A 16395-nucleotide genomic window follows, 5' to 3' on the forward strand; every position below is an offset into this window, starting at 1 on the left:
ATCAGTAAAGTCGAATAAATTAATTTCAGTGCACACAGGTGTAACTGGGATCAGACTCCAGCCTTTCGTAAGTAATCCATGTTCCTGTGGCTGAAAGTCACCTACGTTTATGCACATTGGATACATCTTTCAGGCAGAGAACTCATCCTGTGAGAGATGTTTTGGTTCACTGAGCAGCGTTTCACAAAATATTACAACTGCCTCTTGTATTTTGCAGATGTAATTTCCATTCTATTATCTTTTCTCCTACACATTATTCTGAAAGAGTTACACAAGGAGAAGAAGCTCATCAGCAGCCTGCCACAATGAAAACTATTTTTGATTAATGTACTTTGTGCATTGATTAACTTCCCTGTGGAGTCTTCAAATCCATGTCATCTTTCTGAACACTAGATTTTGCCTTTACCTCTCTAAGGTAGCCAAGATGTTTAAAAACTAATGTAAGCTGACAACTTCATATTAGTTACACATCTGAAGAGTCTCAAGCAGATAAGCTCGTCCTCCCCAAGTCAGTTGTGAATTAGGCTTGCTAATTGAGTTGAATCTGCCTGATTTAGGTACTAGTGTCTTAATAACCAAGGACAAATGATGGCTAGAGTGAGAGACTTTGAGTCATATCATGGCAAAAAAAAATTTCATCAAAGCCACCTGCTATCATTGTATTTCTTCAAGCCTGAATCTTTATATAATAAGAAAACACGTTTTAGAGCCAGAGTCTATATTCTACTCTGTCAAATGACTGTCAGAGCTCTTGCTGTGAGCTGGAAGATAGGATCACCAGGGCAGACTGTGGCTCTTCAGTGCCCAGAAAGAGACCGGGCACATCCCTCTCCCAACAGCCATCAAGAGAAGACATGGAGGAGGGGACCAGGAGGCCAGGGAGAGAAACCGGTTGGGGGAAAGAAGTAGAAGGGGGAAAATGAGTGAGAGCAACAGACAAAGAAATCAAGAATAAAGCTACCATGATGTGAGGAGAAGCAATGTATAAACATAAGCCTGAGAGGTCAGAAAAAGTGCTCAGAGAGGGCATTGCTTAGGTCTGAGCTAGGCTGTCTCCAGGCCACAGGGAACGCCACAGAAACTGTTTGAGGTGCCTGAAAACCTGCTGGAGCTTGAGTCTTGTTCTGCTGCACTGGTTCACTCATCACGCCAGAGTCCAAAAAAACATTCTTGTGTTGTCTGGCTGCATTCTGCATGAATTTAAATAGTTATTGTAATTTATTTTGGTTTAAGAACACATTATTGTGATAATTTAAAAAAACTTTTGAAAATATATAATACTACATAATAGGAAATACAGATTTCATGCTACATTGTTATACACAAGCTTTGAACATACAGCAAATTGAAATGAAAATAAACAAACTCAAAAATCTGTATTTCTGTATAGCCAGCAGAAAATATTTTTATACTATCATGACAGTTTTAATGTTGATTTGTTTGGGGTTTTTTTCTGCTAGAATTTATTCACTTTTTGATATTCTTGGGAAAGATCTGTTCCTTGGAACATTTCCAAAAGAAAATTATTCTCTAGAAAACTCTTCAGCCACCTTTATTAAAGTTAGCCTCCTGTAACTTCAGTCAAAACTTAACAGCTAAAATAAAATACATTCTCAAAGGAATAAGTCTGAAACTATGAGGGATATGGGTTAGAAATTAAATGCTTAATAATGATTTCATCTGTAACTGATATATTTCCACAATGAAAGGAAAAGCTGAAAAAAAGACCCATGTATGGGAAGAAGATGAGGGAAGGCAAATAAATAAACAAAAAGAAACATTTTAGGGCAATTATTTTGTATAAAGTAGATATTTGAATTACCATATTGAGTTATGTGAACATTTTTGTTGTTCATAGTCGGAAGGCTTTAGTGAATAAAATAGAAACAGGACATAAAAATAGAAGATCTCTAGAAGTGCTAGTATGGAACAGAAATGGAAGCAGATGCCCAGAGTTTGTATGTACAACTCCATGTGTAACATGTTCTAGTTTTAAGGACAGATGTTAGCTATATATTTCCATATGAGCACCTATGACATTTGAGTATTTGAGGCCTCCTTAAAAAATATGGGCTTAAAACATTGAAATCTCTTCTTCTTGTCATGGGCTGTTTATTCTCATACCCCACTCTGGAAAACAAAAATACTTGACAAGACCAGGTATTTCAAGCACAAGCAACAGTAATGGACAATTGGCTTCTGGCCTGGAGCTGAAGAACAAGGTTGCATCTGTCTGCCACCAGGTACGTAGACAATTCCCTAGCAATACCCATGCACCTTTAGTAGAACAATCTGGGATAGAGCATGCCAAACTAGTCTCTTTATTCTTTCTTTAAAAACATACCACATTTCTTCTAAGATTCTGAAGACATCCCTGAAATGGAGAAACTTTTCAGTGTTCCATTTACATTATTTTCTCCCTCTGAAAACAAACTTCCAGTAAACAATATACCCCGTTTGTGAAGATACAGACTGAGATTTCAGGAAGGGCTGAGTTACAAGTATGAAAACCTAGAGTAACAGCTGCACAGTCAGTGATGTTGCTTTAGATTCAGGCTGGTTCAGCTGAGATCAGATTCCAGGCAAATCGATGTCTACATGTACAGAAAATGTAGGTCTCCTTCCAAAGAGTTGCCATTGCACATAAAAGGAATGTGTGAACGTGAGGCTAGTTCTGCAGGATTCCTCTGTGGCATAGTGTCAGGCATTCAAACAGTTAATTTGTGACTATTTTCTGTGGCTGTACTGTGACTCGCAAGGCAAAAATCAACCATTTTCTTTGAAAATCCAGAAGGAAAAAACACATGTGACACGTTAGAGATTATATGGTTTACAAAATACTCTTCTCTAAGCCACATCTCTGTGATTTCAGATAAGGTAAAATTTTACAGGTCAAGTATTACTCTTCCAAAAAGTGTCTATCTTATGTGTCTTTAGATCTGGGACTTAAAAAGAAATCCGTTTAGCTTAGTCCCTCAAAAAAATTATCTTTCCAAATAATGTAGGCCATGTGCACAGGATGGAAAACCATGGGTTGGAACGCAGTTATCTGGAAAGGATTTGAGAGTCATGGGAGAAAATTACTTGTGCTGAGGTCCCAAAGCAATGTGCTAACATGATCCTTACAATTTCAAATGGAAATACCAAGCAGGAGCAGGAGAGTATGTTACTTTGAGGGAAGAGTGTCCACTTCTGGCACCCATTTATTGAGAGAAGTGTTAAGAAACTCACAGGAGTTCAATGCAGAATAACGTAACAAACTAGAGAAGAAGGGGAATGAAGGGGAAAAAAATTTTTAAGGTCTGATTCCAGCAGCTTAGTATGTTTAACCTAATGAAGTAAAGGTCAGGAATGTCATGAGCATACTTCAGGTAAGAATTTATTCCTCCTGATCTTAACTGATCCAGTGTCATCTAGTGTAAGACACCTCTTCCAGACCCCCTCTGTAACTGATGGGAAGGGAAAGTATCATCACCTCCAGGATGCTTTTCCTCCAACATTAAGTAAATATCCCAAACATCTTGGATAAATCATTACCTGTCTCCATGGGCTACTGGGGGAAACAATGATTTATTCAGATTAGCCACCTGATTCTGAGACAAGTGAATTAAGAAGAGATAAATCCCCACGTGCACTGCATGGGAACAAAGCTATGCAATAGCTCACTGGAACAGGACAACGTTTAACAAGATCTATCAGCTAAAAGTTGAAGCTAGACTAATTCAGGTTATAAATAAAGCAAATAGTTTTAAAAACAGTATAAACATATTTAACAGCTGGATTGATTTACTAGAAAATGCAATAGATCCTTCATGACTGATCATTTTAAAAACAGGATTTGTTGTTCTTTTCCATAAAATCCTTTAGCTCTACCGAATTAATTTCAGAAAAGTCCTGCATTTCTCACTAGTTTAGTAGTGAGATTCAGTTGTCCTAAGTTAGGGAGCTAAAAATATATCATTTACAAATAAACTTGGCACATCAGGCTGAGATGCTTTTCTTACTCACAAAAGATAAGCACCGCCAGAGGGTGATAGATCTAATCCTAAATACAGGGCAGAGAAATTGTTTACCAGAGGCACCTTGTTTTTTCCATTGTTTCTAAAGGGTGCACTGGGCAATTCACATTGACATAGGACATTTAATTTCTATCCAAGTGAGATGATTCTCACACTAGATGGTTTCTCCTGACACTCATGAAGCTCTGAACAAAGTGATGGGCAATGCTTTCACATCCAGTCAAAGTTTGCACATATTTCTTCTCACTAATGCAGATCTTGACATAAAACACTAAATAATTCCCTCAATTTTCCCTGAGCATATCATTGTCTTCCAGTGCTTTTATATTTATAGGCTATTAAAATATAATTCTGTTCAGTTACATGACCATGTAGGAACAGCAATGTTTTATTCATTGATTTGATTTCAGTGCCCATTCTAAGCAACATTTACTTATTTCCACTTATTTTTATGGAAAAATTAAAAACTAAGCTATTCCAAGTTTTATACTGTAGATAGTCCAGCAAAGAAGGGTAAGCAGAACTTATTTATAAATGTATCCTCGGCTGAGGGAGTTCGTCTGAAGAATCATTAAGCCTTGGTCATAATAGCATGAGGACAAAATAATGGTTATGTCTTCCCAACCCACCATTAGAAAAGCATTTGTTCCACTTCTACCCTGAATAATTTGAGAATAAAAAAACTTAGAGACAATGCTATCCCTGTCCTAGTCGTTGTCCTCTATTGTGCAGCCCTTTGTTCAGAGGGAATCTGAAACGTCATTGCTCAGTTATATCTCATGTTAATGCTGTGAGACAAAATTTCCCTCTTCATTATCCATGTGTTTAAAGGTATGTTTCACAGGCATGTTTTTGAAGACATGAAACAGCCTCAAAACACTGTTTTGTACAAAAAGGGTGTTGACAGCAGATGTTTCTTCCAACTCTTGACTAATAACAATATGGCTTTTTCTGAAGTCTCCAAATAGCCCTTCAACTTCATTAAATGCAAAAGTGGTTTCAGAGTTCTCCTTGCAGGCTTTGGGCTCATACAATGAAGCAGTCCCAAAGGTGAATGTGACAAACTGCAAATTCCCCCCCTCACCATGAGCACCACTCTGTCTTTCCTACAGACATCCTCAGAAAGAAGGATTGTGTTTTGCAGAGAGAAGAAGCACAGTCTGTGCAGCAGAACCACATTTATCCCTCTGCCAAAGTGCTTTATGCATCTGCAGTGCTAGGGCCAGATTTGCCTCTGCATGCCAATTTTTCAAAAGAAAAGCCTCATCATTCCAGATTAGTGGTGGAATATGTTTCAGCAAATCAGCCAGATTATCAGATCAGATACATTTCCATCTGTACTGGATCTGGACAAAAACCTTTAAAAAGTCTCACTTCACAAAAACTTTTGTGACAAATTATAACATCTATTCACCATGAGACAAGAAACTCTAAATATGGGGAGAAATGTGTAAGAGCTGCTCTGTTATGAGCTTTGTTAAAGTGCTACTGACACACACAGCTCTTTACAGAGAAACTTTCACTGTAAGTACGTAGTCAAATGTACACTAAGCAAATCATGAGAGAAGTCAGCCTGTGAGCAGATCACCACAAAAGCCAAGGGCACCATGTCTTCAGAGCCATGGGTTGCTTGCGCTTTATGGGACAACTGACAACAACAAGGACACAGAAAGTGACCCTGCTGGACCCAGTCCTTGATGGGGGCATGTGACAGGTTCCAAAATGAAGAAACTGAGCAATAGGGAAGCAAGGAAACACCCCCACAGCGAGATTCAGGAGATAACCATAGCCATCTCTTTGGCTGATGTCTACATCTGAGCTGGTTACTTAAATTTCCTTTACAGATGGTGAACAGAAGCACTTGTCTGATACAGGTCATATATTATGTGCCCTACATGGCTCTGCTGACCACAAAGTGCATCCCTGTGACTAGCTTGGAAGTAAAAATCTGCACTACAGAGATCTACCCTTCTGTGAAACCTGTCCCAGAGAAAATGTCTAACACTGCAATGACACCAGGGGACAAAACTACCTACGGGAGAAATATCAGCCCCCTCTTCTATTCTTTCTGTAAGATTGTGTCTGAATCAGGCTGTAAGTCCTCTTCAGACATGGAATAGAAGGTTTAATCCTGTTGCCACAGGACATAGCTCCTTGGTTTGAGGCTTGTCCACGGTAACAGCCTTTGTCACTGAACTTTGATGGGGTACATTCACTCATAATTGTATAGTACTAGAGAGAAGGGTTCACACTAAAAACCACAGATGTTCATCACAAAATATGGTTTCACCAATTACAATGTATTACAGAAATACACAAGGTCTTCAGATTGTAGAGAAGCCTCGGTATCTCAGAGCTGCTGAAGGGCAGTTCTTGTGGTGAAGAATCTTCCAAACTGTAGGTAGAGTCCTGGAAGCCTCAGTTCTTGCCTAAACTTGACATTTCTGCTACTTCTTTTTTCATTCTTTTGGCTGAAAGCAGGCAGCTGACAAAAATGTCAGTTCCTTTCAGTTGCTGCCAGAGTCTGGGGAAATACATGCTGTGTGGAAATGCTTTACTGCTCTCTAAATTACAACAATAACAATTATACCAGTTTTGTTATTTGTGAAAAAAAAAAAAAAAAAGAGGAAAACCTGTTTTATTCTATATCCATCAAGAGCAAGATCTGAAGGGATCGAACCTCCTAGAATCAAGAAATCCCAAATCTGGGTTATCTCCAAGATGAATATATCTGAAACAATCCTCCAGAAGAATAGAATCAAATGAGGAGGAATAATGGGTTATTGCTGCAAGAAGCCATTTCCATAAGCAGTATGTAACTTGCTCTTAAACAAGTACTATAAAATTTGTGGTGTCTTCCTTTCAAGGAAACTAACAGCCAGAAAACTATTTCATGCTTTTAAGTGAAATTCATATGTTAGGAAATTCTTTTCAACTTAGTGGACCAACAATCTCGATTTTAATTTGACTTAGATTCTTTATCCTAGCTTCAAGTAAGAAAAGACTCATCAGTTTTCCACTGTAAACTATTGATATTGGCTGCATTGGCATAATGTGTACTACAGCTCTGGCTAGCCTTTGTGTAAAATGTCATACGTATCTTCCCTGCCAGCACTGAGTTTGGCAGAGAAGCAGAATGTGCAAAGGATGAAGCGGGCAGGTACTGAAAGTCTGCCACTGTGTCAGTATTTCTGAGTCTCTTCCATTTGCAACCCCTCTTGGGCTGCAATCCAATTTTAGAAGCACATAGTTCCTACAACCCAGCCTCTGGCTATTCTGTTAGTTTAAAAAAGAAAAAAATCCTTGAAAACAGAAAAGTTAACAAAGTTGACCAGAAATTTCTATAGGTAGAGATAAACAGCAGCAGAAAGGTGACAAATACAGCAGGTATCTTCATTATCTGAAAGACTATCACCCTCAGGGCACCATAACAAAAGAGTATAGAGGGCCCAGCATACCCACTGAAGAAAGCCAGTGGACCTTCCTTTATGAGATAGTGCAGATCCTTCTGACTTCAGGAGAAAGCCTCCTAATTGCTGGAGAGAAGTACTCAACCCATCTTTCCTCATCTGCTTCTCTGGAGGAAACAGCAGTTCATCTCCAGCACCCTCAAAGACTGGCAGAGGAGCAGCTGGGAGCACAACCCATGGCCTGATGAGCTGCCCAGCAGCTTCCTCACATGCCCTCCAGGAGACTCTTACCAACATTTGGGGTTGCCATCTAGATGGACCACAAATCTGGATTTAGAAATAACTACTGGTTAGCATTTGGAAGGAAACACTGACTTCTATTCTGGGTTTATTATGGGGATACGATTATTTTCTTTTCTAGTTATTTCTGCATCTCACACTTCTTGTGGCCTCTATAGACATGTTTTCCGGCTATGCAATACCATCAGTAGGCAGGGTTACCCCCCTCATTTTACTTGCTTTATCGGTTAGTTCTAGCACAGATGGAAAGCCAGCAATGTCACAGGATTTGCATAAGGCTTGCTCTTCAAGCTTAGCTTCTAATAGAATAACAAAATGACTGACATACAAGAACTGATTAGAGGGAACATGGAAATATAGCCACCAAATGCACAGACAGGCGCTGCAATTTGATAGAGGCCAAAAGTCATGGTGCGGTGCAGTGCTGAGTTTGTATGATTCACATCTAATTCAATGACATCCCTTACCCATAGGCAAGTCAGAATCCTGACACAAGAATTTCCTGTCATTTCTTTCTCTTCCCCACAATAATCTCCAAGAGCTATTTTATACTCCAGCTACACTGGGGACCATGCTTTTAAATAGCTTTTAAATAGCCTTCCCATTCTCAAAGCAAAGATTTTCATCGCCTTCCCATGCTGTGAACTGAAGCCATGGAAATGCCACCCTTCTCATGTTCTCAGCACCTCCTGCTTGTCTAACTATAAAGACAGGAAGGAATACCTTGGGCTTGTTGATTCTTTTTCCAACGCTCAACCAAAAAAACAGTCACTAAGCAAAAGTAACCAGCAACATACCTTCTTGATGCACAGAGCATATTGCTGATCTAGTGCTGGTGAAATTTTGTTTCCTAGGAGCTAAGCAACTCTGTTTTTACACCAGAATTTTCTAAGTGTCATTTTTTAATAGCTTTTGAATAACTCACAAATATTCACTCAATCAAGCTATTAGATTCTGAAATCAGAAAATTAGTATTTTATCTATGTAGTACTAAATTTTGAGAGCTGTTTAAACAAGAATTTCTAATTTCACTGTACCTAGAAACATCTGCCATTGTGCCATGGCCAGTAATATGCTCTGACTACCTTATCTCATTTGCAGCAACCTAATATTCATGAAACAAAAAGCAGGAAAACAGAAAATATTTTAAAGTCTTCTTGGGTTCCACATCAGCATTTTCCTGTTTCTTCCAGTCACTGTTAATTGACCATTCCTCAGTTCTCAAGAAAAGCCCATGACTTTTCGCTTACATTGATCCCCCTTTTTTTCATTAAATGTGTTTCAGGTATAACACCTGAAATTTAGACACCACAGCCAGATTCAAATAGCCTAATTTCCATGCATCTTAACCCTGCTTCTACTGTATCCTGCTGACCACACAAGATGGGCAAAGAACAATATCCGTGCATAGGGACAGAAGAGATGTTTGGGTTTTGTGAATGTGAACCCCAGTGTAAATATTGATGCAGGATGAGACACTGTGAAGAGGTAAGTTAATGACACACTTGAGCTGATTCCTCAGGATTGATTCCTTCATTATTTAATATTATTGTTATCTCAGTGACTCAAATGTCATTCCTGTTAGTATTGGCTGTTACTAACTTGCTGTTGCCTTATCTCATGATCTACTTTGCTACAGTACTGAGACATAGATTTGCCACATCTAATTTATGTGTTCATCATCCAATCTAAGATACTCAGGTAGGCTTTTCCATAACTAGTAAACTATCTAAACTATGTATCTAAGTATCTTCGAAAAACTTTCTCTGTGAAGGTGTCTGTCTTTCCCCTCATATGAAGGCAGCTAAATGGCTATCTTTGTTAGTCTAGTTCCCCTGTGTGTTCCTAATTTAGCTTTGACAGCTAGAGTTAGGCAAGACAGATACCATACTAAAACATTAAATTGCCTTTTAGTCTTATATTCAGTGATCTGTTATAAATAGAACATGTAATATAAGTTCTTCACAATTTTCTTCTAAAACTAATTATTCTCAGCCATGAGTTGCTTGGGTAATTCATACCTCAGCATTGGTCTTTCAGAGATGTGCCACCTGAGTAAAGCAATGCAAATGAAGAATCACGTGTCAGATTCAGAAACATATTCTGTGATGCTAAGACAAAGACACCAAAAATACATATTAACCAATTTTTCACAGGAAAGCCAAGTGAAAATATAGAGCAAACAGCTGTTCGCAAAAGTGGCTCCGAAAGGTATGCCCACCATTAGTCTAATTAGCCACATTCCTCCTCATTCAGCTCCTCTCACCAATAACATGAATTCATACTATGATTATGCAAGAAAAGGTTTCACAGTATATTTATTTCTAAAGTCCTTTTATTGCAAGGATTTATTTTCTTTTGGCTAGTGTTCCCAGTTTCATCACTGAGTAGGATACAGGGTATTTGTAGCTATGTAGGTCACAAGGATCCCTGTTAGATCTCTTTTGTACTAACCCTCCAACATAAAAGGGATGAAGAGCACACCAAACCAGTGTCTGGCCAAAGCTCAGTTCACTTTTCCAGCCCCGGTCTTCACTCTAGACAACTAAGGGGACACTTGAGTCAACAAGCAACACACACAGGCCACCTGCAAACGCAGCACTTCTAGAAAAATGTTGCCACACCCTGGGTTCCTAAAAGCCACCATAGTGTGGCACAAGAGGAAAACAAGAGAGATTGAGCTCATCAATGCTCTCTGTAACAGGGGAAAATGTGGTACATTCTGTACCCAGGGATTCCACGTCAGAAGGGTCTGGTTCATGTTGGAGACAGCTGGGATGGAGATGGAGATACACCCAACAACTCAAGTAAAGAGACTATTCAGAAGGGTTCCCCTTAGGTACTACATCATCATTGTTCTGCACAACTAATATTTCCCCCAAGTAATTAATAAGCATTAATTTGTAATATATATAACATGTTATTTCTATTATAATAATCAACTGTATTAATAATTAAACTTTACTGGCATTCCTATTTAATGCAAATAGTACAGGAAAGACTACTCAGTTGAGATTTTTGCATGCCTGGGGAGTTCTACCCAGGACAACTTTACCACTAGCTTGGCTCAAACTGAGTATGAATGCAATTATTTTTAAAAAATAATCATTGAGTTACTTGAAGGGACATAGCTGTAAAAACAGATTAAGGCAGTTCTGCGTCTAGAACACATGGTGTGACTTGGTCATCTGTTTTTTGTGCAATACCTTACCCTGCATTATAAATACATAACTCCTGTTGCAAATAGCAGAATTAAACAAGATCTTTGTAGCAGCTGGACCATGGAAAGGTCAAGCATGTGTGCAGTGGGTCTTACTGAAAGATCACAAGAGATGCAAATACGAATCACCTTTAGCGTGGTCCACACCATTTCTCCCTTTGGAAAATGAGCACTAAGTCCCTCTGGCCAAACCTCTCCTGCTCCACCCTGAGTGCAGAGGGAGCAGGACGAGTGGTCAGTGCATTTCACTTGTGGCTTTCCCCATAGGACAGAGTTCTAAGAGGTGTCTCCTGCCAGGACAGGCTGTGGGGAGGGTAGCACAGCACAGCCAGGTCATATTGAGTCCGCAGATCCATTACAGGAGTAGCCAGTGTATCTTTCTTAATCCTTTTCTGCTTTTCTGTATATATTTCTACTGCTTACTTTTTAATTAGAAATGTGCATGCTACCTACATTCCCTGAGCTCTGAAAGACATATACCTTCATACACATTAATATGGAAAGATAGGGAGTTTACACTTGTTGTACTTTACCTCATCCTCTGCAGTTATTCATGCCTCAGATTAAATCTTCTAGAATCTAACACATGGGTTTGACAAGAAATACACACAGGTAATTACTTCAGGATTCAGTTCATTGCTGTTCATTGACCGTATTTTTTCAAATATGCAGGAATGTCCCAAGCACTGCACATCAGTGTATAAATAATAAAAGATAAAATCTAAATAATTTTTTAAAACAATCTAAATATTATTAATATTAATGAATTCCAGGAAATTTAATTTTGCTGTTAAACTTCAGTACCTTACCTTTTAAATCTGCTTATTACTTTTAACAACTGAGTGCTTTAGGATGGGAGCTATAGGATTCCCTGGCCAACAGACTACTGAAGTCAGACCTTTCACTCTATTTAAAGAAAAGTACCTGAAATTAATGATAAATTATTTGAGGGCCACCACATGCCACAGTCACAGCTGGTCCCCAGGCATGTCCTGAGGCACCAACTCAGAGTAGCCATAGCTCAGGGCTGCTTTTCCCAGGAATTTCTCCCAGCAAATCCATGCTAACTCTACAGTCAGGCATCACCTTCTGCCTCCTGTTCATTCTGGTGAAACGACCACTTGCTGCACCAAATTTATTGTCCCTCTTGCCTGGTTATCATCACATCCCCAGCTCTGCCAGAGCAGTTCATGTGAAGCACTTCTTATTCCAGGAATTTCTTAATCCACTTTGCTCCAGGAGTGGTCTTTCCGGCCATGTCAAACCACCCTTTAGAAATGCTGAAGCTCAGTGAAGCTGAGCAAGGAACACACATGCAATGAACATGTCAGGCAGCTGCATCGTCAAACAACACAGCTCCATGGTGATGGGATTTCCCGTCAAAAGCCCAGAGTGGAAAAGGGTAACATCTAGGAAGGTCTTCTGTTACTGTCAGCACTCTTTTCAAAGCATCTTTCATGTTTGTTTTACTGGAAATACTTGATGAGAGAAAATGCCTTTGAAAGCAGCTGATGCTTTCTGGTCTATTTAATCCTTCTCAGTGTTCTGTCTATTTAATCCTGCTCAGTGCTGTTTCTACTAAGCCAATTGTTTGTGCACCTATTTGAAGATTAAGCTCTATATGAATAATTGTGAACTGACTTACTTTTTAAGGTAGACAGAATTAAAGAAAATATCTATATATATATTCCACAATAATATATGTAAACTAAACTAGAATGGTTTCATTGAATAACAGAAAGTTATAGAAATAGACAAAAAAATCAGCCCAACCTGTTAATTAAAGAACTTGACCAATAAAACAAGAAGGCAAAAAATCACATTTGTATAACTTTTTTTTTTTTTAATTTCAAGAAGTAACAGGGTTACAATAGATAAATTTAACATATTTCCAATGAGAACATTTTCCAAACTAGCTGTTGACCTATTCCCTAAAGCAGGGTGCTTAAGAGATTGGAAGAAAAAGGCTTTTTTCTCTAAAAATATAGTGAAGTGTTTCTAGACTCCTCCAAGGCTGGAGGTTGGGCAGAAGACAGCTGAACTGGAGGTGATCCTTCGACCTTCCCTCCCAAAAATCTCCCAATGCCTCTGTCGTGTCCTTCCTGTCCCTGCACCTTCAGCCGCACACACAGGAGCAGTAGTGAGCACCAGGGGTGGACCTGAGCCACGGCTCTGCACCTCGGTTTCATCCCATTACCCACCGATGGCAGAAGAGCCATTCGTCCTTATGGTCCACAACAAACACGCAGCTACCACACGTGGCTCACGAGTCAGCTGGACATGGATTTTAATTTCATTGCACTAGATGGACACTCAAGCTATTTCTATGAGCTCTCTTCAGCAGCAGAGACAGCTACCCCACATGCAATCACAGATAGACAAATTTTTTATTGAATAAGGCCCTTGAAGATAAACAACTTTGCTATTAGTGCAGTGCAATGAAAATAAAATCGATGGCAGATGGTTGCCAATGTGTCTTGTTCAGACACTTCAGATAAACACAGGAAATGACAGAGAAACACAAATATAAAACAAAAATTGGTGGAAAGGAATGAGGTTGTGGATTTGACACTTCCTTAGAATCCTTTAACCATGGGAAAGACAAGGTAGTTGGAAATTTATCCATTTCTACTTCCTCCACTCTAAAAATTTTGTTTAAATGTATACAGCAACCTTTACATAAAAAATAAAAACCTTGACTAAAGTAAAAACTTTCAACATAGAATTCTAGAAACATGAAGAAAAAGTATCACATAATATGCCTCTTTCACAGAAAAAGAAATAATAAAGAAAAGTCTATTGTTATTGTAAGAGTTTATTATTGTCACTTAAACCCCTAAGGATGTGTTTTTGAGTCATGTTGCCCAACTGGACATATATTTTCAGCAACAGACCTGAAATTAGAGCAGAATGGAAAAGTAACTATTTTTGCAAGCATGTCACACAAAGACTAGCTCCACTGAAGGACAGCAACTTTTATTGATTTATTTTATATTTAATAAAAAGCAAAATCCACTTACCTTTGTTAATAAGGAGATCATAAAAGACAAAAATATGTTATTTAATATTTATGTTTGTGCCTATGCACGCTTAAGTGCTGATCTTATTTCAGCATTTTACCATCAGCTGTCTCAGTATTCCAGCAAGTCATGGTCAGCCCAGCCAAAACCTGCCTGTGATAGGAATTGCAAGGTGTTCCAAGCTAACAGCATGCTGTGTAACAACATATTTTATCAGTTTTAAAATGGCTTTTTTTCCAATTTCACAGTAAGTTGCCTCATTCTTCTACTATAGAGTTGAATAGAGGTGCTATTCTTGTACCACTCATTACATAATTTTATCAAATCTCATCTTTAAACTAGATTGGTCCTACTCTTTTAGGAATCTACCACCTTCATTTTCAGCTTTAGTTGCATCTGTCAAACACATTTCTAGATATTGCTCAAAGATCTCTTAGAACAGCTTTTCTTCCTGTAACTCCAGCTTCCAGCACCAAAAAGAGGAAAAGCACATTCCTTCATTTCCCTCTTCATCACCCCTCCTACCCTTGGAGGGGGGAAATCCCATCAAAATATCCTAGTTACTCCACTGATTTACATTTTTATGAGGACAGAATAAGACTTAGAGGGAAACTCCTTCCCCACAGAGGGGAAATCCCGTAGGGATGCTATCAGACATCACAACCCACTTCTAGCTTCAGACCCCACCCCACCATGGAAAAAGATGGGGCAAGACAAGGATTTATTGTCAAGAGATAAGCCAGAAATCTGTGGCAAGTGATATGTTTGATTGTGTGTCAATGATAAAAAATCAATTATAATGTTAAAACAATGAAGGAATGAGAATGCAAGGCAGATAAATAGGAGTATGAAAAAGAAAAGACCCATATTGTGAAAAGTAAAAAAAAAAAAAAAAAAAAGAAAATTAGAGAGAACTGCTCATTTCTCACAAAGCACTGTGCATTCTTACTCTTTCATTATAATCTCTTCAGGTGATATAGTCCCCCAGACCACCTTCATAGCTATGTGCTCTGCCTTGCAGCTACCAGTTGTCTGAGAACTCAACTTGGGGAACATCAGAACAGGGTCAATGCCACTATTTACTGAAAGAGGATCTCTGCTGGTTGAGTTTCTACTCCATAGTTGAATAAAGGACAGGAGTGCCTGCAAGTCTCCACTACACCAAAAGGTACCAGTGCAATTCCCCAAACCAGGATGGTGTTCCAGATGGAGGAAAACAGTTGAAAAAAAATATGTATCTTTTAGAAAGAGGTTTTTTAATTTTTTTTTTCCCATAAAACTTTGGGGATTTCTTTTCCTCTCCCAGTGTTGCCCCAAATCCTGCAAAAGCCAGGAAAAGATGACTGATACGCTCCTTCCTCTCCCAGTGATGTTTTCCTTATCTCAGGGGATTTTATTTTGTTGGGGTTTTTTACCACTACTAAAACAAATGAGTCAAGCTAAGACAAAACTTCAAAATAAAATTGCTAACCACCTTGTTAGGGAAAGTTAGCAATTACTGGTAAAAACTTCTCTTTTTATTTTTTTTTTCTCCAAATAAGACAGCACTGTTTACGTTACAGCTGTATCGGTGAATCATTACTACTCCCCTTTATTTATGTTATCTTTGAAATCAGTGTGACTGTTTTTTTCTACCACCCACTTGATTACTAGCATGATTTATGCTGAAATTTTCTGTGCCTTTCCCCCTTCTCAGTTATGAGTTTGAGCGTAGCCTTTTATTCTTCATGATCATATGAAGTGCTACCACCTAACATGAACAGCTAAGAAAATAACATATTTTACATTTTTAATTCATTAACAACAACAAAATGTAGTATTTCCTAGCCAGCTTAAAAACTGAAACTTTTGAAAATGTTGCAGAATCAAGGGATTGAATTATATCTATCTGAACAGGATTTTTTCCTTTTTTTAAAAAGAAACATCATAAACTAATGTGCATTCAGTGCTGTCCATTTAAAACAACACAGTGATTTTGATGAAATCAAAGAAAATAAAAATCATTTCAGTTTGGAAAGTGGAGCGTTTTACTTTGAAAAATGTTGACATTAACCATTGTGACAAATGGTTTTGATTACTGTTTCAAAAGCTCATAAAATATCTCAGTGTGTTTTTAGTTTCCTTTTTTCCCCAAGCCATTTTGCTACATTTTTCACCCAAAACATGCCCGATTACTCTGTTTCTATCTTCTTATCCATACAAATGTTTATTTTTCCAGACCTATTGGTTGCTGATCTCTTTTAGCTCCTGGCTGTTGACAGAAGCAGAGAGTAGATATGGATGCTAAATAAAAAGTGTGGACTCAATAAGCTTGTTGAAAAAACTAATTAGAATTGTTTTCTAACCTTCACCCAGCACTGTTTTTTGTAAGGCAGTGAAAAAACAAATCAAATTTAAGCTGATGTTAGTCCCAAATACGTTTTTAT

Source organism: Tyto alba, unplaced genomic scaffold (assembly GCF_018691265.1).
Source record: "Tyto alba isolate M040663 unplaced genomic scaffold, T.alba_DEE_v4.0 Super-Scaffold_2, whole genome shotgun sequence".
NCBI classification, from domain to species: domain Eukaryota; kingdom Metazoa; phylum Chordata; class Aves; order Strigiformes; family Tytonidae; genus Tyto; species Tyto alba.